The sequence below is a fragment of the Staurois parvus genome, unplaced genomic scaffold (genome assembly GCF_062004578.1).
Source record: "Staurois parvus isolate SC_StPar_1 unplaced genomic scaffold, SC_StPar_1.0 ptg001302l, whole genome shotgun sequence".
NCBI lineage: Eukaryota > Metazoa > Chordata > Amphibia > Anura > Ranidae > Staurois > Staurois parvus.
In genome coordinates, this window is record NW_028319098.1 from 5,059,652 (window position 1) to 5,084,785 (window position 25,134).

A 25,134-nucleotide genomic window follows, 5' to 3' on the forward strand; every position below is an offset into this window, starting at 1 on the left:
CCCATTATAAAGTGCTCTCAACAAAAAAGAATAACTTCCAACTTTGAATATGTCTAATGTAAAACTAGTTGCAAAACTTACTTTTCATTACCTCTTCCTCTTGAAGCTTTCAGTGGATTTGAAGAGGATGCTTTGAATGGTGCCCATTACAACAGAAATGCCACAATAAGACTCACCTTCAAGGGTATACACCATGTTCAGGCAATTCAAATTCTCCATAATTTGGCTAATGCCATATATGAATAAAAGGCTACCCTTTGATTTCCCAAATATACACATCTATAAGAAAAAAGTGTTGAATCCATATTAAAGTTAAACTGCTGTAAAAGTTTCCATTGCTATTCATAGGGTGACTGCTAAGGTTTGTTGGGGGTAAGAAAGACAGCCTAACCATCAAAGAGAAATGAATATGAAACTGGCATACAAAAATAACGACACCTCCATACATATTTCTGTGAGGATGGTACGGAATAAAATGGACACCTCCTTCTCCTCTTATTAAGTACAAATGTTCTACTCATTTTTTTCTTTTAGGCCTATTATTATTATAAGTTGAAATAACATTTTATCTAGGAATTTAGAATACATGAAGAGACATTTTAAATAGGCCACCTGTGAACTTGAAATCAAATGAGGTAATATCTGTGTGGAATCATGACATTAAAATATGGACTGGAGCTCAGATCTTTCTGGTCTGATTTGAAACCTCCGTCTTGCTTCTCACGCAAGAAAAAGGGACCTGGATAAAAGAAACAGAGGCATGATTAAGAGCTTACATTGGCTCTTAGCGAAACCCGTATTTTTAAAACGAAGGAAGAAAGTCTTTATTTGATCAAAAAAAGATATGCTAGGCAAATGAATCTCAAAGATTACCTTTTGCCATTAAAAACTCTGCAACCTCAAGAATGGTTCTAATGAGGCCGAGCAGTTCAGGTATCAAAAGTAGATTGTGCAAACATTTGCTGTGCAGAAAAATGAATTCTCATTCTGTGTCATCCAGAAGAGTTGATGGATGTTTGTCAGAGCATTCATGGGGATAAAAACATGAAACCATCTTACCGGCAACAAAAATCCAGTAGATAAATACACATCTAAGAGTCTCACACACTTTTTGATTACATGTATTATTTTCAACTGCATTGCCACTAAAGATCTTTGACTTTTAGAGGTGAAGTATTAATATCGGCTTTGTGCATTACATGCCTGGTTATAAACTCAACATTTTCCTTAATGTAAATAACCAAGAAATCTTGTGAGCCAAATGATGTGAATTTCATGCCATGACTGATTGCTTTGTGCAAAACCCAGGAATGTTATAATTATTAAAGAGACAATATTGGATCTAGATAATGTACTGAAAAGGGAAGCATAGTTTGTTTTTTTTTATCCTAACATTCGTGAGTAACACAGCCAAATTTCATATTATTAAATTAATTTTAGCAATATAAAGACAGTGACTATAAGAAGGTGTAACATATTTGTCAATTTACAACAGGTCTCATAATATTGTACCGGAAACACCAAGGGATATATTTATAAATGTTTTCCTATAATATTCACACAACTTTTATCCAGGATTCATTTTTCTAACTAGATTAAATTGGAAACTTGTGTTGGAATTGGAAAATGTATTTTTCTGTTGGGGTGCTCCAAGGTTCTGTCCTTGGACCTTCTTATTCTTGATCTACACCTCCTCCTTGTGTCAGCAGATATCCTACCATAGCTTGCAAAACCATTTCTATGCTGACAACGCCAAAATCTGTCTTTCTGCCCCATCACTCTCCTCATGCATCACTAATATGCTAACAGACATATAAATACCTTTCACATGTAACCATCTCTACCATCTCAACCAAGAATAGTGTATGCCAGTTAAAGCTATTTTATTAAAAAAGGATTACAATACTCACATGTGTTTATGTACCATAGGGCTAATCAGTACAAGCCTCTCATCAGTAGTAAGTACAATATGTGGTGACCTCAGCCTATCTGGCTCCACCCCAGCGTGATTAATTAGGAAGGCAAAAGAGTAATAGATATATTGTCAAGTATTTGTGAAATTAAAACATGTCATTTACATCAATCTAAAAATGTTAAACAAAATGTTTATGCACCTTTTTTCTTAGCAGTCTCATGACTGATATGTCCTCTTCCTATGCTTCAGGTGCTGTGGGTCGATCCTCAAATCAATGCTCATTAGCTTGCACTGATGGCACCTGTCTCAGGAGCTCTGTGACTCCCTGGAAAAAGGTGGAAATGTCCCCAAGGTTGTAGGCAGAAATAAAGGGATGATTAGCACCTCTTAACACTGGAAGTTAGGTGGATGGGGAGGTGAGTTGGGAGGCAGGCTGAGAGCTGGGCAGATAGGTGCGCTGGGAAGTATACAAACTAGAGTGTACAGGACATAGGACAGCTTCCAGTAGACTGATACAGGGTGCAACAGGGCTAACCATGGGGTGTGGTGATAAACTGACTATGGAGCTACAGGCATCCTGTAACTCCAAAAGGAAATGAATGTCATGCAAACTGACCACACCAACAGATATCTGCCTCTGTGTTTGTCATGGTAAAATTGCTACAGTAAAGAGAGGGACTAGCAAGATAACCCAGTATTGAGTGTAAGAAAACAAAGCCAAGCAAGAAAATTAAGGAATAAAAACTGAGCAGGCTACACTTGCACATTTATACTTCTTGAACGTCTAGTCTACAACCATCTGAGCTGCCACCTTATTGAGAATAACCTTCTCGATCCCCTTCAGTCTGGATTTTGCCCACAACACTCCATAGAAGCTGTTCTCCTAAAACTCACAAACGACCTACTAACCGCGAAAACCAATAGTCACTATTCCGTACTCTTGCTCTTGGACCTTTCCGCTGCCTTTGACACAATTGACCACCCCCTCCTTCTCAAAAAACTCTATTTACTTGGTCTCCATGACTGTACTCTCAGTTTGTTCGAATCTTACCTATCTAACCGCACCTTCAGTGTCACTTATAACTCTACTTCCTCCTCTCCTACTTCTCTTACTGTCGGGGTCCCCCGAGGTTCTATCTTTGGACCTCTCCTATTCTTGATCTACACCTCTTCCTTGGGTCAGCTGATAGCTTCCCATGGTTTCCAATACCATTTCTATGCTGATGACACACAAATCTATTTCTCTACTCTTCAGCTCACCCCATCAGTTTCCTCACGTATCACCAATTTGCTAACAGTGGTGTGACATCAGACTGGATGTCACACCACTTCCTAAAACTCAATCTATCCAAAACTGAGCTCATAATATTTCCTTCCCCACGTACATCTTCCTCTGATTTCTTGATCAGGATCAGTAGCACCACTATCAACCCATCCCTGCATGCCAGGGTGCTGGGTGTAACCTTGGATTCTGAACTATCCTTTCAGGCCCACATCCAGTCCCTGTCCAAATCATGCCGCCTCCACCACTGCAACATCTCCAGAATATGCCCCTTTTTAACCAATGATGCCACAAAGCTCCTAATTCACTCCTTAGTTATCTCTTGGCTTGACTACTGCAACTCCCTCCTCATTGGCTTACCTTTAGATAGGCTATCCCCCTCCAGTCCATCATGAATACTGCTGCCAGGCTCATCCACCTTACGAACCATTCAGTGTCTGCTACCCCTCTATGCCAATCCCTCCACTGGCTTCCACTCATCCAATGAATAAAATTCAAAATACAACAACTTACAAAGCCATCGACAACTCTGCCCCTAGCTACATCACCAACCTGGTCTCAAAATATCAACAAAACCACTATCTTCGATCCTCCCAAGACCTTCTGCTCTCTAGTTCCCGTGTCACCTCCTCCCATGCTCGCCTCCAGGACTTTTCTCGAGCTTCTCCCATCCTATGGAACTCTCTACCCCAATCTGTCTGGCTGTCTCCTAATCTATCCACCTTTAGACGATCCCTGAAAACCTTTCTCTTTAAAGAAGCCTGTCCTGCTTCTACCTAGTAAACTGTCATTTGTTTCCTCCATCAGCTCATCCCTCCACAGCTATTACCTTTTGTATCACTCAACCCTTCCTCCTAGATTGTAAGCTCTAACAAGTAGGGCCCTCTGTTTCCTCTTGTACCAAATTATATTATAACTGTAATGTCTACCTTCATTTTGTAAAGCGCTGCTCAAACTGTTGGCGCTATATAAATCCTGTATAATAATAATAAATAATAATTTATACAGTTACATTTCATAGAAGCACATGTCATAATACATTTAGAGGTAACATGTACTTTAGCTAATGTATACTGACACTATTAAATTTAGTCTGGGCATCAAGGCTTCAACAGGACACAGTGGATTGCAGATCACAGTATCCAGCAGCTTTGATTGGCCGGGGGATCATGTGATTGTAATCACAATGTCAACAGAGCTGTTATGAGTGAATTTCATTCATAACAGCTGTGTTTCACATAGGGAGCTGTGATTGGCCCACAGCTATCACATGGTACCTGGGGCCAATCTCAACACCGTGTACCATGTGATTAGCTATAGCCAATCACAGATCACTAGTCATAACAGCTGTCATGAATGTAACCCATACATGGCAGTGCAAAATATTGCTGTTACAATGAACTTCACCCCCCCCTCCAGAGTAGTAGAGTGTTATGATGCTAACTACTCTGATGAAAGTATGGAAAAAAAAAAGAAAAAATGTTAAAAAAGAAAAAATATAAAAACAAAATTCAAAATTGATTAAAAAGGTTTTATTTATTTATTTATTTTTACATACTGTCACCAGTCTGTATCCCTGATCACTGCCACACCATGATGATTCTATATTGCACTGGTGACAGTATGTGAAAAAAAGCCAAATTTTATTTAATTTCTTCATTTTCAAAAAAATTGTGACAAGAAGTATGACTTTGAAAAACTTACTGGGCTTCTTACTAAATACCAGTACTTTCCAAAAATGGGTCATCTGGGGGGGTATTTGTACTGTCCTGGCATTTTAGGGGCCTCAAGAAACAGGATGGGCTGTCAGTACATCAGAATTGGTCAATTTTCAAATACCATAGTTTGCAGACTCTATAACTTTCACACAAACCAAATAATATATACTTACTGGGATTTTTTTTTTTACCAAAGACATATAGAAGAATACATTTTTGCCTTAATTTATGAATAAATGTGATTTAAAAAAAAAAAATTCTATTGCACGTTTTATAACAGAAAGTAGAAAATATAATTTTTTCTTTTTTTAAAATTTTCAGTCATTTTTCGTTTATATAATAAAAAATAAAAATCCCAATGGTGATCAAATACCAAAAGAAAGCTCTACCTGTGTGAAAAAAAATTATATAATTTAATTTGGGTACAATGATGCATGACTGTGCAATTAACAGTTGCAGTAGCGCAGTGCCAAATAGCAAAGAATTACCTGGTCATGAAGGGGGTAAAATCTTCCAGAGCTCAAGTGGTTAAGGCGTTTCCCACTGCCAGCTTAACCCTTCTCTTCTTTTTTCTGCAATAGAATGTGTCTATGATAAAATCTCACCCTTTTCCTGCCTCTACCTACAAACGTCTGTCTACAACAGTTCCCTGTCATCCTTCCTGAACATACTGGCCCCCTTCACTACACATAAAATCAGGCCCAGACCAATGTATACTGACACTACTAAATTTGGTCTGGGTGTCAAGGCTTCAATAAATTCTTTTCATGAAGGGTATCATGTAAGTTCATAAACATCAGGAAACTATGGTAAAGGAGATGTTCCTATAGGGTAGCAAGGTGGACTATAAGTTTTACCCCTATTTGTCTCTTGCATACAATGCCTAATTTTAATATTGGCTGGAGAGTACCATACACCCCCAAAAAGCATGACTGTAACAACTATTCGAGTTTGCATTATTTACAAACATTGAGAATATATGCTGAAATTGCTTCTCAGTTTCTTCCTTATTATTATCAATGTGATAGATAATGAGAGCTTCCAACACTCTCACAGTTTCTATTACCAAGAATGGTGATACTATACTGCAAGAATATCAAAACACGCAAATCAGCTGCATCATAGAGAATAACTCAGTATCAAAAAATATCCTTAAGATGTTCTTCGACTTTAAAAGGAAATATCAGATTAACTACATTTGTTTTTTATCTAATGACTCTTGTTCCCCAGGGATAAGATTGGCACAAAGTATGACTAGTTGTTCTCCACCTATCCTCCTCCAAAGACACTAATGTACTGTACATAGGTGGGTGACCCAAGAATGCAAGGTGATGGGATTATAATTTCTAAAGCTGGATTGGGTCCACACACCCAACCTTCATCTAATGTCTATATCTAACTTTAATCCAATGAACAGAAGAAAAGAATGCTAGAAAATAAACTAATGTATTATGCAATTTTGGCCATGTGCTATGTTGACAGTTTTAGTTGAAAGTGGTTGTTTTAATAAATATTATCCATTTATTTTTCACATAACTATTATAATTAATACATTCACTTAATGATGATATGTTTCATATAATGGCACCATCCTAACTAAACACCCAAGAACAAAAACTTTTTACTTAAAACCACATTAATATTCAACAAGCTGCACGCACACTTCAGCCAATCCAGTTAATAAGACCAATTAAATGACGGTATTAACTATTAATTTCTACACTTAATAATGTGGTACATAGATGAAATTAATGTATAATAATTGAAAATGTATAAAATTAGCTAGCTTTAAATGGAAATAAAACTAAATAATTCATTGATGTTTAATGTGGTGGAAAGGATGAAGACCAAATTCTATGGATGTTTTAAGACACACCAATAATTCCTCTTTGCTCTTATAGGATATATTTCGTGCTCTAGATAGAACTGCAGCGGAACCAAGTGTCAAACTTGCCAGTTCAGGTTAATTCTTTTTATTTCTTCTTGAAGCAAAAGCAGGCTCGGAAAGTTAAAAAAAAAACATAGCTTTGCAATGTTCTAATGTAATCCCACTTCAAATATCACTTTAATTGTGCATGACCTTGACTCCAATGATTTTGCTTCAACAAGTTATACACATTCTTTATGTTAATTGATCTGACCTCCAGGTAACCCTAGGGCGTATCTCAAACAAGTACAGTATTTGTTGTGCCAGCCAGTATTTTCGACCACATTCATTTTGCTAAATTGCACTTCTTTAATATAGAAACCTGATACACAGTGGTTCTTGCTAATTATGTATTTCACTTTCCTTTTCTCTTGCAAAGATTCTGACCACTTTATATTTTTGTACATTTCCACATTGTGGTTGTCTGGTCAGTTTTATGGCGGTTCCAGGAAACATAAGTATTTACTTGTGTTTATGATTTTCTTGTTAAGCATCATTTAGCAACATTTTAAATAATAATGAAGCAAGTAATGATATTTGAAAGCAAAAATGTAGATTATTTTTTTTTAAATTAAAGTGGTTGCAAAGCTTTATTTTTTTTAATCAAAATAATAGATATGTCATACTTACCTGCTCTGGGCAGTCTCAATCCTCCTCTTTTTGGGCCCCTACTAGCATTACTAGCTCCTCCGCATCAGCGAATGCCTCCATAGAAATCTGCTTCCTATGGGGGCTCTGGCCGAACCAGCTCTTCTGCTCGCGTTCATAGACACAGACAGCAAGATTTGGCCCCACCCCTGCAACCTCGTTACAGAGTTTGATTGACAGAAGCACGTGCCAATGACTCCCGCTTCTATTGATCTTTTTTGGGAAGAGGGACAGAGCAGAGAAAGATGCTGTTCTCGGGCACAGCGCTGGATCATGATGGGGCTTAGGTAAGTATAAGGGAGGGCAGGGGGGATCCCAATCACAGTAGTTTTTTTACTTTAATACTATATATAGAATTATTATTATTATAAAGGATTTATATAGTGCCAACAGTTTGCTCAGCGCTTTACAATATAACAGGAGACAATACAGCAACAATACAGTTCAATACAAGAGGGATAGGAGGGCCCTACTCCTTGGAGCTTACAATCTAAGAGGGAGGTATGCATTAAGGTACATAACCTTAGGGATTTACAACCACTTTAAAGTGCTTTGAAATGTAGTCAACACTTACAAATACCGTATGTTTATTATATTTGGTTAAATATCTATTAGACATAAACATAGCTGAGAAAAATGTTGATTCCAATTTCTGCTTTTAATCCTTGCATAGAAACAAAGAAAAGTGATGACAGAAAAAAAAACAATGGGGTCCATCGAGTCTGCCTGTTTTTCAAATTTATTTATGTATTTATATTAGCTTTTTAATGTATTTATTTTAGCTTTTAATTAGCTTTTTGTCCGTATGATGTATGTTTGTCTCAGGCGTGTTTGAAGCCACTTACCTTTGTCTGACTCACTAACTCTGCTGGAAGTTTACTCCAAGCATTGACTACACTTTTTCAGTAATATAAATAACTTTCTAAGATTAGTTTTGAACATTCCTTTTTTGAGTTTTGAACTCTCCTCTGACATTTGAGGTTATACCCCAGTGTTCTTGATGTTCCTTTTATACTGAAAATACTAATCCACTTTCCTCAGTGTAAAAGTCTATGTTACCTCAATATTTTATATTTCTTATATGTGCCAGCTGTACCATGTACTTGTGTTAAAAAGTATCCTGTCCTCCTTTCATTGCTTCCTTTGTGTGATATACCTGGTGTCAGGGGAAGACTGACAACTCATGGGGCCCCCGGGCAATAGGGGATCATGTGGCCCCTGTGTCCTTGCCCAAACTCAAAAAAGCCTATGAAAAAGGTACCAGGGGCATCTTATTGGGCCCCCTACTGACCCCGGGCCCTCAGGCAGTGCCCGAGTTTCCAAATGGTCAGTCCGCCCCTGCCTGGCGGTAATTTTGCTTTTCTGTTTTAGACTGACCATGATAGACATGACAACACATCCATCTCAGCCTGGATGGTTTTCTGGCTATGCTGACAGTTCAGTCTGTCTGTACTTCAGTGTTCAGACTTGTGCTGACACACCCTGTACACAGCTAATGACTGCTAAGATCAGTGTTCTGCTGCTTCTCTGCCTCCTACTACTCCACTCAGTCCTCACCTCCACCTCACCAAGCCCTCTGAGAATAGAGGTTACATGATCACTTATAAAAAAGAAAAATAGTGTTTTTTTTTTATTTTTTATTGTGTTCATGCATATACACACATATTTTGCCTTTTCTTCCCATTTCAAACTGAATGGATTGTTTTACAAGGTAAGTGTTCATATACAGTCCACTTTAAGAAACACAGCTATAGACTGCACAAGAAAATGTTTTGTTTGTGTTTTTAAACTTAAAAAAAAATATAAAAGTTACAATATATATATATTCACATATGGAAATTGCAAGTAACAGTTTATATAGATAAAACACATACTATTGAGGTATTGAGTTTAAAGCAATCCTGCCATTACAAAAGAAGTGAAGTTCAGCACAGGTAAACATGTGTAGACACTATAAGGTGCTGGTGTTAACCAAGTGCCCAGAAACCTCCCTAAATATTCAACAATGTGGGGTTGAATAGACTTTGCCCTTTGCAAGTGCAGGTGCAATTTGTAAGTGCAGTTGCTCCAAATCTTAGTAAATAAGGTTAAGCTTCACTTTGCAAAGGATACCCAATCACATTCAAGAAAAATAAAAAAAAACAGCATTTTTGCTTCCACAAGTCAGCAGAACTTCACCTCATTTACTAATCACTGAGGCATCCGTACTTGCTGAATGCAACTGCACATGCAACATGCACAGTCCACAAGTTTGTGGACACCTGACCATCACATCTATATGAGCTTGCTGGACATCTGACTCCAGAACCATGGGCATTGATATGCTAAGCTGACACCACCATACCCTTCCCCAGCTGTTACAACCTCTAATCTTCTGAGAAGGCTTCCCACAAGATTTTGGAGTGGTCTGTGGAAATATTCAGCCAAAAGAGCATTTCTGAGGTCAGGTACTGATGAAGAGAAGACCTGGCTTATAGATGGCATCCCAATTCACCCCAAAGGTATTCAGTGGGCTTTAGGTCAGGATCTGTGCAGGTCATTTGAGTTCCTCCACACCAAACATGTCAATCCTTGTTGTTATGAACCTAGCTTCAAGGACCTCAAATGAAACATGTGGACATATGGTTGGCCATATAGTTGATCAAACCAGTAGTATCATACAATGCCAGATTAAATGAAACATGAAGAAAACTTTGTGAATCAGGGGATGAAATCCAAAAGGTAATAACAGCTTTAAAGAATCAAAGAATCAAGTGAAATGTTCACAGTTGCTTGATAGGCCGCTTTTATCATACAATAAATTATATTGTAGCTTGATGAAGCAGGTTTTTAGGCATCTACTTTTTCACCAAAGTGAACCTAGATAATTCACATAAGAGTTTTAAGTCATCACTCAGCAAATCTGCACTCTCCAATACATACTAGTTTATGGAATGCTGGTGGCACTACTGCAGCCTGCACCAGGATGAACTAAGAAAACATCAAGCAAGAAAGTACCAAAAAAACAGAGCCTCCTAACTAGTGTAAGTGAATGAAAGGCAACTTCTGACCAGTTTATATGGTATTTCCTGTCAGGGACAGTGCTTCCACTAGGCAAGGCTATCCTAGGGTACATTGCCGTCTAGGGGCACCTTGGTGCAGCACAGGCCAGCACTCTCTCAGAGTGGGACAATGCCATGTCATGAATGATCCTTCATCTGAGGGGAGTGGCGACAGAGGGGAGGAAGAAAGGAGAGATGAAGGCTAGTGTAACAGCTGAGCTGCCGCTACTTCCAGTGTTCCTCTTAGACTCAGTCCCTTACTGCAAGTCAGATGCTGGCTGCTGATCACTGTGGAGTTCCAGCCTTTCTCTTCCCATTCATCAGCGGAGGTGGAGCTGTGCCTACAGAGAAAGGTAATGTCTGACTCTGATGTCTTGCACCTGTGTGAGTGTGATCCATCACATGTGCAATATGTCAGTGAGTGATGACATCATCACGATCCCACAGCCTGCTCTTCTAGTGCCTGCTAGGCCTGATGATCTGTGTCAGTGTTGGTGGTGTGTTGTGTCGGATCTGTCACTGTGTGGGATAGCTCAGTTCAGGTGTTCTCTGTATGTGTGTGGACTGGGCTGCCTGCTGTCACAGCATTTTATATTCTCCCATTGCCTGGGGAATTCCATCCTGGGATCCATCATCCTCCACTCACTGCAACTGTCACCCTGCCACTGCCAGTCACAGACACAATCCATCCCTGACACTGATTTTGTCTTTAATATTGGTGCTGGTGGCATCTTATGGCACTTATTTCTGAAAATTAAAAGAAATTTATCAGTTTCATGTTTTGTTTATTTAATATTTTCTACAGTTTTTAAATGTTTTCATTTTTTATTTTTTGGGTGGGGGCGGGGGGTGCAATTAGCTGGTCTTGCCTAGGATGAAAAATAGTCTATCTCCAGCCCTGTTCCCAGTTACAAAAACTAAATTCATACTAAATCAGGTCTGTTTTGTGTATCTGTTTTATATCTTTCAGTTCTTTAAGCATATCTAAATTCAAAACTATTTTTTGCAGCTTATCAGCCCTTAAATGTGGTGACTGCATTAGTTTTCTTTTTTCATCTTGTTCCTTTATTTTCATCTGGTAAACCTGATAATTACACACTTCTAGTCCTACAGTGGCACCACATGCTGACAATACAGTTTCCACACATCAGCCATGCTTATCACATTAGGTTGCTCAGCTGATTTGACCTTCAAACACATCTTCCCTTCATCAACATTGGGGGAATTGTAGTTTACAGAAGATAGTTTGAAAGGAAATTAACACTGTTTGTGATTTTGGTTCATCTTACAGGAATCTACAAGATCACAGCATTTCTGGCAAGATTAACAGGTATTTTCCTGTACATGCTGAGAATGTACTCAAAAATATGAAAATATAAAATCAATGCAGCACCCAAATCAAAATACTGGTAAGCTGCAATATTTTACAGTTTTGTTCTCTGGTTTAGATATCCATTAACTTCAATGTGGTGGCTGTGGACCTGATGAGGAAAGTATTGTTCTAATGGGCTAGTTTTTGGTTGGGGTGTACAACAGATAGATTTTAATTTTTTTTGCTAGTATATATGACATTACCTGCCTTAAAAACCTATCCTTCCAAGCAAAACTGTTTTCTGAGCTGACCTTAGACTTCATATATCCTTGGTGGTGTATTGAACAGTTCCCTTTATTTGCATAATTGAAAACTTTCAACTCTTTCTTGAGGAAGTTCATTAACCAACTTTTTAATATGCTATTTTTGTGCACATTAATAAAGCACTTTTAAGTGCTGTTCTTATATTTGGTAAATGTACAAGTTGTACCAATAAATAGATTTAATTCTTTTTACAATAGGACTACCTATTATGTGCTATCAAACCGATTATCAACTTCTAAGTTACTTGGTTTGTTTTGACAACAAAATGATTGTATTAGCATGATTTACATTACAATTGTATCCATTTACTAAAGGACATAACCAGCCTGCCTACAAGATAGAGACAGAAGACATATACATTTTACTTAGAACAAAGAACCTTGAAATACCCTTTCATATTTTATGCTCTGCTTTCCTTTAATGTTTTACACATGTCATCATGGTCAATAGTTTTTCTGCCAATGTTAAAAGGAAATTCTCCAGAATAATGCGCTTCGGAACAAATAGAGAGTAAATGAAAGGCACTTGGAGTAGGCAGTTTTGCGTAAATGCTTTTAGAATGTTATTAATTATAAATCCAATTTTTACCACCTTCTCCTGCCAGATAAAGACTTGCTGTATCCAATGTCAAAGCTTGGGACAGTGTGTCTCTTTGATACATTTAAACAATATATAATTGAATTCATCTTGTAAAACCATATATATTTGTACCAACCGTGAAGATGGAATGAGTGCTTTGTAACAATGAGGGACTGACCTGATGGAAAGACTTGGTGGAATTCTTCTCATGACCTTGACCTCAAAAATACCAATCACTATGTAGAAACTTTAGAAAATATTGTTTATGAGTACAATTAATAAGGTTAAAGGAGAACCCAAACCAGGATACATACCAGCAGACATTGTATGAACTTGTCCTGGCTGGTTTCTGATTGTCAGCCTAGGCAAAGAATGAATATTGCAAATCCATTTTCCCATGATGTAGCAATTTTCTTTAATAAAAGGTAGCAAATGGGGGAGAACTTAGTACTGGATGGAGTTTAAAGTGTGCTATGTTGCCACAGAAGCAATACATTGAATCAGATAGGCCGTTATTTTCTGATACAGGCTGAAAGCTTTGATTGACTATATTTTTTCCTCCAAACACCCCAGCCCAAAAAAAAACAAATGCAACCTTTCACAAAACAATACAAATAATAGTGAGGTGACCCAAGAAAAAATATGGGGGACCTACAGTATGCACCTTCATCCTCCAAACAATTATTCAAGGATATCTAACTCAAGAACAAAGGTCTAATTCATTGTAGCTTACCAGTCCTTAGATGTAGTATCTGCATTGATTTTTATTTTTTCAGGTTAAGAACCTTTTCAGCAAGTAAAGAAAATACCTGTTGATCTTGCCAGAAATGGAGTGTCCTTGTCACTTCTTGTGACCTGAACTGTTATATTTTTCCCACATTTCCCCATCCCCCAAGTAATGAATATGAACAAAGGCAAACATGTTTGAAGTCCAATCTGTATGACAATCATGGCTTCTACCATAGATACATTGAAGGAGTCAGAGTAGTCACCTAGGGACAAGAAGTGCATTATTCACAGGATTTTCAGGTGAAAATAAAGGGAATAATGCCTAGTGCATACATTTGGTTTTTTGTTTTTTTGTTTAACCCAGCGTGCTGAACAAAAAAAAAAAAAACACAGAGTTTGCCATACTAAGTAAGAGATGTTGGTACAGTAATCTCTCCAGCTATGTGTTTGGGTTTTGACAAGGGACTCCCCCCCCAACAGAATACACTAATCAACCAATCAGCTATTGGCTGCAAGTAATGATAGGATACTGGTTTTCCAGCATGCTCCTTTGAAAAATACTAGTCCTTGGACCGTCTTCTGTTGGAAGGACAGCTGGACACATGGTCCAATAATCAGAACGTGTGTACCCAGATTAGGTCTGGAAAAAAAAAAAAATTTCATCCTCATCTAAAGAATGGTTTTTGGGGTTTAGTAAGTTTGCTGAAAGTGATCCTTTAGCATAATGCTATAAAGGACAGTATGGTTGGCAGTCATCCTACTTCCCCTCATTATACCTTTTCTTCAGTCCTCTAAAAACCCCAATGTCCTGCTTGGTGCTTTAGATGCTTATCACCAACCTAATGCAACGTCACATTTAAGGAATGCCCAGACCTATACAAATACTAACAGGGTTGTGTCCTGAACCTTAATACATATACAATTTAATTACTGCTGACATTTAGTCAACTTTACCAGTTGGTAGTCAGAAGCCAATTGAAGTGTACAAAGAAAAAAAAAAAATTTGTTACCACATCTTTTATATAGATAAGTGCCACAGAGTTTGTGTACATACACATACACACGCACACTGCATAGGTTCTTTCTTTCCTACTTTGTAATGTCAAAATATACAGCTTTTTTTATAATGTTTTAATTTTTTTACATTTTAATTTTTCAACCAGACATAAACCAGTCTCTTTCATTAGGTTAGGAGTGTGGGTAACATTTTCATTGATACAATATACTGTAACTGCAGTGGTCTGCATTCATTGACTGCATTGCATGCAGTCAGCACATCCATTTTAGTACATGTAGTATCTGAAATAAGAGCAATGTAAAGCATCCAGTGAGTAAAATACTAGCAAACACTAAGGCTCGCTCATCTTGACTTAAATCAGGTAGCAAGCTAGATGCGGTGAACTCAGAGTTCTGCTTGACAGAGATGCATTTGATTGATGTATCTGGTATGTATGAGCCCTTAAAGCAATTCTGTGCAGGTGACAGTTGCCTTAGAGTAGGGAGGGTAAGCAGCACATACATTACTTTTATGCACAACTACCCCATTAACCTGCCACAACCACCTGTGAAGTCACTACAGTATGTAATTAGGTACACAGGAACTGGTGTAAGTCAAAGTACACAGAATCTGGGGGTGGGGGGGGGGGGTCAGGAAAATGCTGTATTTTCAGCTGGTGGTATAGTTATCTCATTAGGAAACATGGAACAGGAACTCCTAGACTTTACCTGAGCTGTTGGAAGTGCAGATGGACTTGTGCAGCAAGACAGGTCCAACTACATGGCCCACAGGATTACCTAGCTAGAGCAGAGACAGTGCCAGTACACAAGTGACAAACAAGAACAGAAGGAGTCATAATCAAATAAAACAGGATAAGCATACAAGCAGACAAGATCAGAAGCAAAGCTAATACAAGTGAGATACTGGAATCAAATCAGAATATTCAAGACCAAATGGCCTAACTCAAAGGTACAAACATACTGAAAACTAAAGTCAGTACAAGCTAAATCAGATGAATTTACCAGCACTGCCTGGTGAAGGCAGAGGCCATAAATAGCCACCAACACTCAACAGATGATGCAAAGGTAAAGACAGAATGAGAACAGTCCTAACAGGCAAAGCACACAATACTTTAGGGGCCTGTTAACACTAGAAAGCTTTTTGGGAAACCCAAGTTCCATATTGGCTTCCTATATCGCATTCAAATCTCACTGTCCTTGCGATCATCAGCAGGTCTCAGTGCAAACGTAAGGACACTCCAAATGCAGGTTACAAATGCAGTGCACCTGCCTGCGCCAGATTGCATGGTATAAAAGTCCCATGCAACCTAGTTGCAGTGTATTTCAAAAAGTAATGCATGCACTACTTTTGGTGCAGTGCAATTTCAGCCCATTCAAAATGAGTAGGCTGAAATCGCACTGCACAGAACTGCAATGGAATCAGAACTGCATGCAGATCACAAAGGAATCGCAGCACAATTCACATGCAGTTCCTATTGTGAACTGATTCTAAGGGGAATACACAGCAGACTTGTAACACCAAGCCTCCATTGGTGAGAATGATGTTACTAAGCACATCTCCAAATAAAACCATAGAGAACCATAGTAGTTGCCAATTTAGGTGTACTATTAGTATTACCTAGTAATGTCTCATTAGCAAAACACATTTTCCCACGTTTTTTGACTTCTACTTATTTTTCTATAGTAATTTCCAGATTTGAAAAGAAAGTCCAAAGGTAAAACTTTGCAAATCCCTCCCCCCACCCCTTCCCCTGAATAATATCTATAAACTCCTGTTAAAAATGTTTTGTAAATCAAGTTTGCAGCAAGTTCCTATTCAACACATTTCAACAGCCTGTGGAGTAAATTTGACGCTATGAACTTGTCATTACTTCAAACCCTTTTAAGGGTTGGGTGAGTTGGGACATAGTTTCCCCTGCAAGTATGTCACTTCCCCTTGTGAAAGGCTTAAAGGGAGATGGTCTCGTGTGTGTGTGGGGGGGAGGGTGGAATCTGGTGTGGGGCCCATCTTTTGGGCCGTGACCCTCTGCAGTGGGACCTGTTGAAGGGATACCGTGTGCAGGTATCCAACATCACAAGCGATGACCAGTTCAGTGTAGCTGTACTTAGGAAACTGGAATCAGGCTGAGTATGATTCAAATAAAGTTTATTAATGTGCACAACACCAATCCAACACTAACAGACCATAAGCAAAACAAAAGTGAAAAATAAACATGACAGTGAAACAAAACAAAACCAACAACCTAACTATAATACAAACTATAATACACTATATACAAATAGAGGAAAGCTAACATAAACAGGGCATGACGAGGACTGGTACTGGGAACATGGGAAGCAGAGATGGGGTAACAGGATCCAGGGAACAAGATGCAAGGCGCATGATAAGGCAGGGATCAGGATAATCAGTGAGAAAGTGTATAACTAACAGACAAAACACTGAAGAACAGATTCAAATCAAGGGAGGGATTATTTACCTTCCCAGCAGCCAGCATAAGGTGGAACCTAATTACCAGGATTTGCTGGCTGCTGGGAGACACCCACTGGTGGCTACCAGAGTTGAGCCTTTCAGCTCTGGGAACCACAGTGGTAATGAAGTGAAGGTGTACAAAAGGAGTAGCAGCCGCTCAGCAGTGGAAACGGGTGATGGTGACAAGTGATGGGAACCCTGGCACTGGTGGGAATAGGCATACTTTATGTTCCCCACCTAGGGGCTTTGTCTCCATCTTGTAGCCTGTTGCAATATAGGGGTCACCTAGGACCTGACCTGGGGTCACAAGAGCAAGGACTAAAGATACAGAGCTGAACGTGTGAACTAAAGATCACAGTGTCAAGTGAAGACATGAGAAGGCTGATGGAGTTTAAGACATGCTTAGCAGTACTTGTTCAAAACGCTACAGTGTTCATTATCAGGGCAGATAGGAACAGACCTAGCCAATGGGGAGGGGACATGATCCTTCGGTAAATGTGTGGGACTACAGTGTCAACTTCCCTCTAGCCTAATAGTGTAAATGCCTATTTGAGGCAGTATCCATCCAATTCAGTAACACTTACACGTCTCCTTCCTGTACTCACTTTGTAACTGGGGAGTAAAAGAAGCAGCACATCTAATTTTCACTCCACTCTTACCTCCTATTAGCATGCAGCTTGCTCCGTAGCACAGCTGACTGGCACTTTTTGCTGGTGTTCTTTCTCCCAGTCTGAGCTCTGCTGCACAAGGCTGCAATAAACTGACAGATTAAGGCACTTACACTGATAAATCCATATAGTTGATCTGCACAACCAATGTTGCTTGTAAAATCTTGAATTTATTCATAAAACCACAGTGTACAGTATGCATAATACACTTAGTTGACGTGTTTCATCTTACACATCTTTACTTATTATTAAAGCTGTGTAAGCTGAAACGCGTCAACTAATTGTATTTTGCGTACTGTACACAGTGGTTTTCTGAATAAATTCAAGATTTTGCAAGCAACATTGGTTGTGCTGATCAACTATTTAGATTAAGTGCTTTCAGAGGAATGACTGAACAATGTGCACCCTTGAGCTTCATTTGATGGTTTAATGGGTAGTAGCACCATTTTCCTTTCTTTTTTTTTATATGTTGTTGGACTTACACTGCTTGCATTTAAAAAAAATGAAGGACCTAGTAATGAATACAGAGCCTTATTAATTTGTGTCTTTATGCTGTATCTGCCTAGAACTCAACTTTAAGTATCTACCATTTATTTAGGGCCTTGGCATAACTATAAAGGTGATATAGTGCTACAAAATGCAAAAGACTAACATAACATTATGTATAACAATTACTTTTAAGAACACATCTCTCTATGTTATGACCGCTCTTAATATACTTTAATTATGATGATAAATTTGTACACTTTATAGATTTTAGTAACTGATTGCTGTTGAGATTTTCTCTTCGGTAAATTACAATAAACCCACAGCAATGGCAGTCAATCAATGAATATTCATAACCTCGACAGGTTATACAACTGGAACCATCGATAAGAGACAAAATGAAGACTTGTTATTTTTAAACATAATCGAGTTATAGGAAGCAGTACTACATACACAACCTGCATGCCTGGCCTAATAATAAATTGCTTCATTAACTATAACCATATCAGCCCTTTCCCATTATTGTAATTTAATTGTACAATGAATGAAAAAAGGTAGGAATACATCATTTGACATAAAGGCATGTAGTGGATAATTATCATAAATGCACTGACTTAATTGTGCTATTCAGCATTTGTAGAGGAAATGTAGTAGAGTACACTGATAAAAGAGGACCGATAGCAGCTTGACCAGAGGAAGATTATTAGTGGATGGATGTTGTCATGTCTTATCACTGCTTGTCTGCATCCATCATAACATCTGAATATCACAGCCTCAATAGGCTCCTGCAATCGTCTGAACATCACAAAGCTGCAGTGTATATTGCTTAATGTGGCATCTAATGTCGATAACTAAAGCTATAAAAGGGAAATTTCAAATTCTAACATGTTTTCAAATGATACAGCTGTGTCACAGCCAACATATTTCTATACATAGGCTGCTAAAAATGTATGGGGGTGTCAAAAATAATTTGTATACCGAATAAAGTGAAAGAGCTGTTATAAAATCAAAATATAACAGTAAATCTTTTTCTTATGTCCTGAGACTGAGAGTCAGTAATGAAGAGTTTATGCCTAACGCCCTGGCAGGTGTCCTCTCCAAACTGTTCATTTGGCAGGATGATTGACAGCAGCTCAATGAAGCACAACATAGGGCTGGGAAGCCTGGGGGGAAATTTGGCATCAGTTTTATATCTGTTACAAACAACACAGCTAATAGAGTCTGAGCTGTAAGAGCATTCAAATAAGCAGTCATTACAGTGGATATTAATGTGCTAACCTCAGAAAGATTATGTTACTTTAAAGAATGTATAAACAACTCAAAGCATAATACTTAAGTGCAGCCAAAAAAAACCCAAACAAAAATCAGCACAAGGAACATAACTTACAGTCAGTAGGATGTGTTCCTCGTGCTGATTATTCTTCTTTAGTTTAAATCCTTCTCTGTCCATGTCCCCACCAATTTCGAGTATAACTGGGGTTAGTACAACTAAGGGGCTGTCACAGGATCAGTGTAATCAAGAGAGCCCCACTATGTCTAATACTATGTTTTATTCATAGAAGCTGTAGTATGGGTGGAAAGGGTGGACATAGTGAGAATCTCTTGATGAGTGACAGACCCTTGGTTGTATTAACCCCCACTACATCAAAAGATTATCACTGTGAGAACAGGGGGTGGGGGGAGGATATAGATGGGGGAGTCTCTCAACTAAAAGAAGAGACATAAGCACAAGGGACAAATTCTACTGACTGTAAGTTATGACCCGTGTACTGATTTTAAATTTTTTTAAATTTTGGCTGCACTTTGGCTTTAAAGTGATTCTAAAGTCTTAGTGTTTTTCACCATAATTCATTCTGGAGTCCCCTGCCAGCGTTCTCTGTTCCTTCTTCTTCCAAGTGCCCCCGCAGCAAGCTCATTTCTGATGTCACACAGTGGGAGGAACAACATCAGTTCCTCCCATTGTGTCTGGGGGATCTGATGCTGCCAGGCACATCTTTGTTGGGCTTCCCAGCCAGACAGCAGAGCTCAGTAAAGGTGGTGGCGATGGGATCCCCTTCCACCACCTGTTAAAGTAAACCAGCAATTCCATAGCTGCCGGACTACTTTTCTGAAAAAGAAAATAGCCTGCTTGAAAAAATGATACTGGGATCATTGTTGTAGCTAGAGATGAGCGAATTATTCAAAAATTCGATTCGGCTGATTCGCCGAATTTGCGGGAAAAATTCGATTCGATGCGAATTTATTCGCCGCGAATTTAACTTATTAAAAGGGTTTCTAGGCTTCAGAGAGCCTTTATATTAGTGCAGAACACTGTACCTTTAATTTAAATGCCCTTGGAGTCTGCTGGGGAAGAGAAATAATACTGTCAGTCTGTATGACGTGCAGATGAGTGCCGTCGATCTTAGAATCACCGCACACTTCACTCATTTGGGCAGTCACGGGGCACGACAAAGAAGAAGAAGAAGAAGAAGAAGAAGAAGAAGAAGAAGAATGAAAAGAATAATGAAAAGAAGAATGAAAAGAAGAAGAAGAAGAATGAAAAGAAGAATGAAAAGAAGAAGAAGAATGAAAAGAAGAAGAAGAATGAAAAGAAGAAGAATGAAAAGAAGAATGAGAAGAAGAATGAAAAGAAGAATGAAAAGAAGAATGAGAAGAATGAAAAGAAGAATGAAAAGAAGAAGAAGAAGAATGAAAAGAAGAATGAGAAGAAGAATGAAAAGAAGAATGAAAAGAAGAATGAGAAGAATGAAAAGAAGAATGAAAAGAAGAAGAAGAAGAATGAAAAGAAGAAGAATGAAAAGAAGAAGAAGAATGAAAAGAAGAAGAAGAAGAATGAAAAGAAGAATGAAAAGAAGAAGAAGAAGAATGAAAAGAAGAAGAAGAAGAATGAAAAGAAGAATGAAAAGAAGAAGAAGAAGAATGAAAAGAAGAATGAAAAGAAGAAGAAGAATGAAAAGAAGAAGAAGAATGAAAAGAAGAAGAAGAAGAATGAACAGAAGAATGAGAAGAAGAATGAAAAGAAGAATGAGAAGAAGAATGAAAAGAAGAATGAAAAGAAGAAGAAGAAGAATGAAAAGAAGAATGAAAAGAAGAAGCATGAAAAGAAGAAGAATGAAAAGAAGAAGAAGAAGAATGAAAAGAAGAAGAAGAAGAATGAAAAGAAGAATGAAAAGAAGAAGAAGAAGAATGAAAAGAAGAAGAAGAATGAAAAGAAGAATGAAAAGAAGAAGCAGAAGAATGAAAAGAAGAATGAAAAGAAGAATGAAAAGAAGAAGAAGAAGAATGAAAAGAAGAAGAAGAAGAATGAAAAGAAGAAGAAGAATGAAAAGAAGAATGAAAAGAAGAAGAATAAGAATGAAAAGAAGAATGAAAAGAAGAATGAAAAGAAGAAGAATGAAAAGAAGAAGAAGAATGAAAAGAAGAAGAAGAAGAATGAAAAGAAGAATGAGAAGAAGAATGAAAAGAAGAATGAAAAGAAGAATGAGAAGAATGAAAAGAAGAATGAAAAGAAGAAGAAGAAGAATGAAAAGAAGAAGAATGAAAAGAAGAAGAAGAATGAAAAGAAGAAGAAGAAGAATGAAAAGAAGAATGAAAAGAAGAAGAAGAAGAATGAAAAGAAGAAGAAGAAGAATGAAAAGAAGAATGAAAAGAAGAAGAAGAAGAATGAAAAGAAGAATGAAAAGAAGAAGAAGAATGAAAAGAAGAAGAAGAATGAAAAGAAGAAGAAGAAGAATGAACAGAAGAATGAGAAGAAGAATGAAAAGAAGAATGAGAAGAAGAATGAAAAGAAGAATGAAAAGAAGAAGAAGAAGAATGAAAAGAAGAATGAAAAGAAGAAGCATGAAAAGAAGAAGAATGAAAAGAAGAAGAAGAAGAATGAAAAGAAGAAGAAGAAGAATGAAAAGAAGAATGAAAAGAAGAAGAAGAAGAATGAAAAGAAGAAGAAGAATGAAAAGAAGAATGAAAAGAAGAAGCAGAAGAATGAAAAGAAGAATGAAAAGAAGAATGAAAAGAAGAAGAAGAAGAATGAAAAGAAGAAGAAGAAGAATGAAAAGAAGAAGAAGAATGAAAAGAAGAATGAAAAGAAGAAGAATAAGAATGAAAAGAAGAATGAAAAGAAGAATGAAAAGAAGAAGAATGAAAAGAAGAAGAAGAATGAAAAGAAGAAGAATGAAAAGAAGAAGAAGAAGAATGAAAAGAAGAATGAGAAGAAGAATGAAAAGAAGAATGAAAAGAAGAATGAGAAGAATGAAAAGAAGAATGAAAAGAAGAAGAAGAAGAATGAAAAGAAGAAGAAGAAGAATGAAAAGAAGAATGAGAAGAAGAATGAAAAGAAGAATGAAAAGAAGAATGAAAAGAAGAAGAAGAATGAAAAGAAGAATGAAAAGAAGAAGAAGAAGAATGAAAAGAAGAAGAAGAAGAATGAAAAGAAGAATGAAAAGAAGAAGAAGAATGAAAAGAAGAAGAAGAAGAATGAAAAGAAGAATGAAAAGAAGAAGAAGAAGAATGAAAATAATAAGAAGAAGAATGAAAAGAAGAATGAAAAGAAGAAGAAGAATGAAAAGAAGAAGAAGAAGAATGAAAAGAAGAATGAAAAGAAGAAGAAGAAGAATGAAAAGAAGAATGAAAAGAAGAAGAAGAAGAATGAAAAGAAGAAGAAGAATGAAAAGAAGAAGAATGAAAAGAAGAAGAAGAATGAAAAGAAGAAGAATGAAAAGAAGAAGAAGAAGAAGAATGAAAAGAAGAAGAAGAAGAAGAATGAAAAGAAGAAGAAGAAGAATGAAAAGAAGAAGAAGAAGAAGAATGAAAAGAAGAATGAAAAGAAGAAGAAGAAGAAGAATGAAAAGAAGAAGAAGAATGAAAAGAAGAAGTATTCCAGTACAGCAAAAAGTGTATCTGCAGAGAGCTCCGCTATTTCTGACAGTTCTCTGACAGTTCCTTCACATTTACAGCGGTTGAAACATTGTATCTATTTATTTCCGAATAAAAACATCTGTATCCTAAATGGAAACAAATAGATACAATGTTTCAACCGCTGTAAATGAACTGTCAGAACTGTCAGAAATAGCGGAGCTCTCTGCAGTGACACTTTTGCTGGCTGATCGGGAAAAATTTGATTCGTGCACCCGAAGTTTGCTAAAATTCGGATTCGATGCGAATCGAATTTTTCCTGATATTCGAAACGAATTCCACTTCGCCAGGTTCGATTCGCTCATCTCTAGTTGTAGCCTCAACCATGATCTCAGTATAACAACTTCAATACCAGGCCATATATATATTTATGGCTGTGTTGAAGAGGTTAAATAAAATGTGATCAAATGGAAAGCATCTATAACTTTTATTTTCCAAGGGTTAAACAGCTTAAACTTAGCTTGGAAAGATACTGAAACCCTATGTACAGACTATGCCTTGCATTCAAGGGACAATGGAATCTGTCTGAAGTCTAAAACAGTAACTTGTGCAGCACTGTTGTTGTTTTAGGCAATTTTTACAGCAGGTAAGGTTCACTTTATACAAGGAAGAGCTGCAAAGCTAGTACTACTGTTATTGCAAAAAACTATTTGTGACTTCAGAGAAGCCACTTTTATAAAACAGTTTACAAGAGAAGGATCCAAGGCTTTTTGGATTAATTAATTTACAAAAAAAAATGAAGGAAACATGTTAATTAAAAATGAATATTAGTAAAACAAATGAACAAAGATGTAAACATAATCATTAAAAGTCAAAATTACTATTTACAAGTTACAAAAATCAAGTAGGATACCCATTAACACTCAAAATCCCCTTATATTTTATGCACACCACATGCAAGAAGTTAGGTGACATTCAATTAAGTAAAACAATGATTCAACATTTTCATGGGTGCCCTTGATTACTCAAAGTGATGCAGGTTGGTTAGAAAACACTCTAAACCTTAATGAGCTTATACAACTTTTTATGACCCATGTCACACCATTCAAAGTGGGACAGACACAGACACCTAGCTGGCTGGTTGTGTCCGCTAAAAGTTTATCTTTGAACATCACAATTTTCTAATGGAGAAATCAGAATTGCAAAACAGTCTAATTCCACTCAAACTTATTATGAACCAAGTGCTAAGAGCTACTAGAGAATGGAGAGATGCCAAGTAATGGGATACTAAGGACAATTGCTTTCATGTATTAAACACCTCAGTGCAAAGTTAAAAGAGATATATATTAATATACAATCATTTTTGTTCACGATATAACATCAGTATCAGTTACTTATTATCTTTTATTAGTGGAAAATATGTAGAAAAACATTTATAAAGTATTTTTAAAAGGCAGAAAATATTGAGTGCAAGAATACATTTCTGCACTTTACAGAATATGAAGAGCATTCACATCAATCCGTCCTGGAAGATTTGTATTTACTATGCCTCTACCCTATTGGATTCTTGAGGGTCTCCAGTGAGAAATAAACCACAAAGCCACTCTTATAATTGATTCCTTAAAGGTTTTCACTGACCAAGACATATCTCTGTTTTATGGCAGGATACAGAAAGGATGAAGCACCCACCAGTTGCTTGTATTTATGACAGCCACCAGTGGGAGCTATCAACTCCCACTGCCAAAATGGTCACTGAACAAGCAATGAAGAAAAAAGGAAAATGCAGGCAGAGGGCAAATATCTAGTCACCAGTAGTCATTGGCTAGTTATGGCCATGGGGCCATATTTGGTCAGTGATTTCATGCTAATTCCCTGCCTTGTTTACATGGCCGGGTGGCATCAAGGTTTGCTAAGTACCTCACTCTCTGCTTCCTTAGTAATTATTGACAGCAATAATACCGCTACTACACATGACTTTTGGATCCCACCAAGTGGATAAAAAACCTGGCATTCGGATGAACACCTGTACAGTCAAAGTTCAGTCCAACTTGTGTCTCATCTCTACCTTTAACATTGCAAATCTTAACTGTGTGAGTTTATTTACATTTTTATTTTACTACTGGCTTCAGACTAAGCAAGTTGAGCACACTTGCACAGTAAATTTGGC

At 37.4% G+C, this 25,134-nt stretch overlaps 1 long non-coding RNA gene across 1 annotated transcript in view; it reads left to right on the forward strand.

Annotated features, from left to right (window-relative positions):
- The window catches only part of LOC149437172 (uncharacterized), a 200,329-nt gene that overhangs the window by 169,323 nt on the left and 5,872 nt on the right, over window positions 1-25,134 (forward strand). The gene's annotated exons all lie outside the window — the stretch shown is intronic.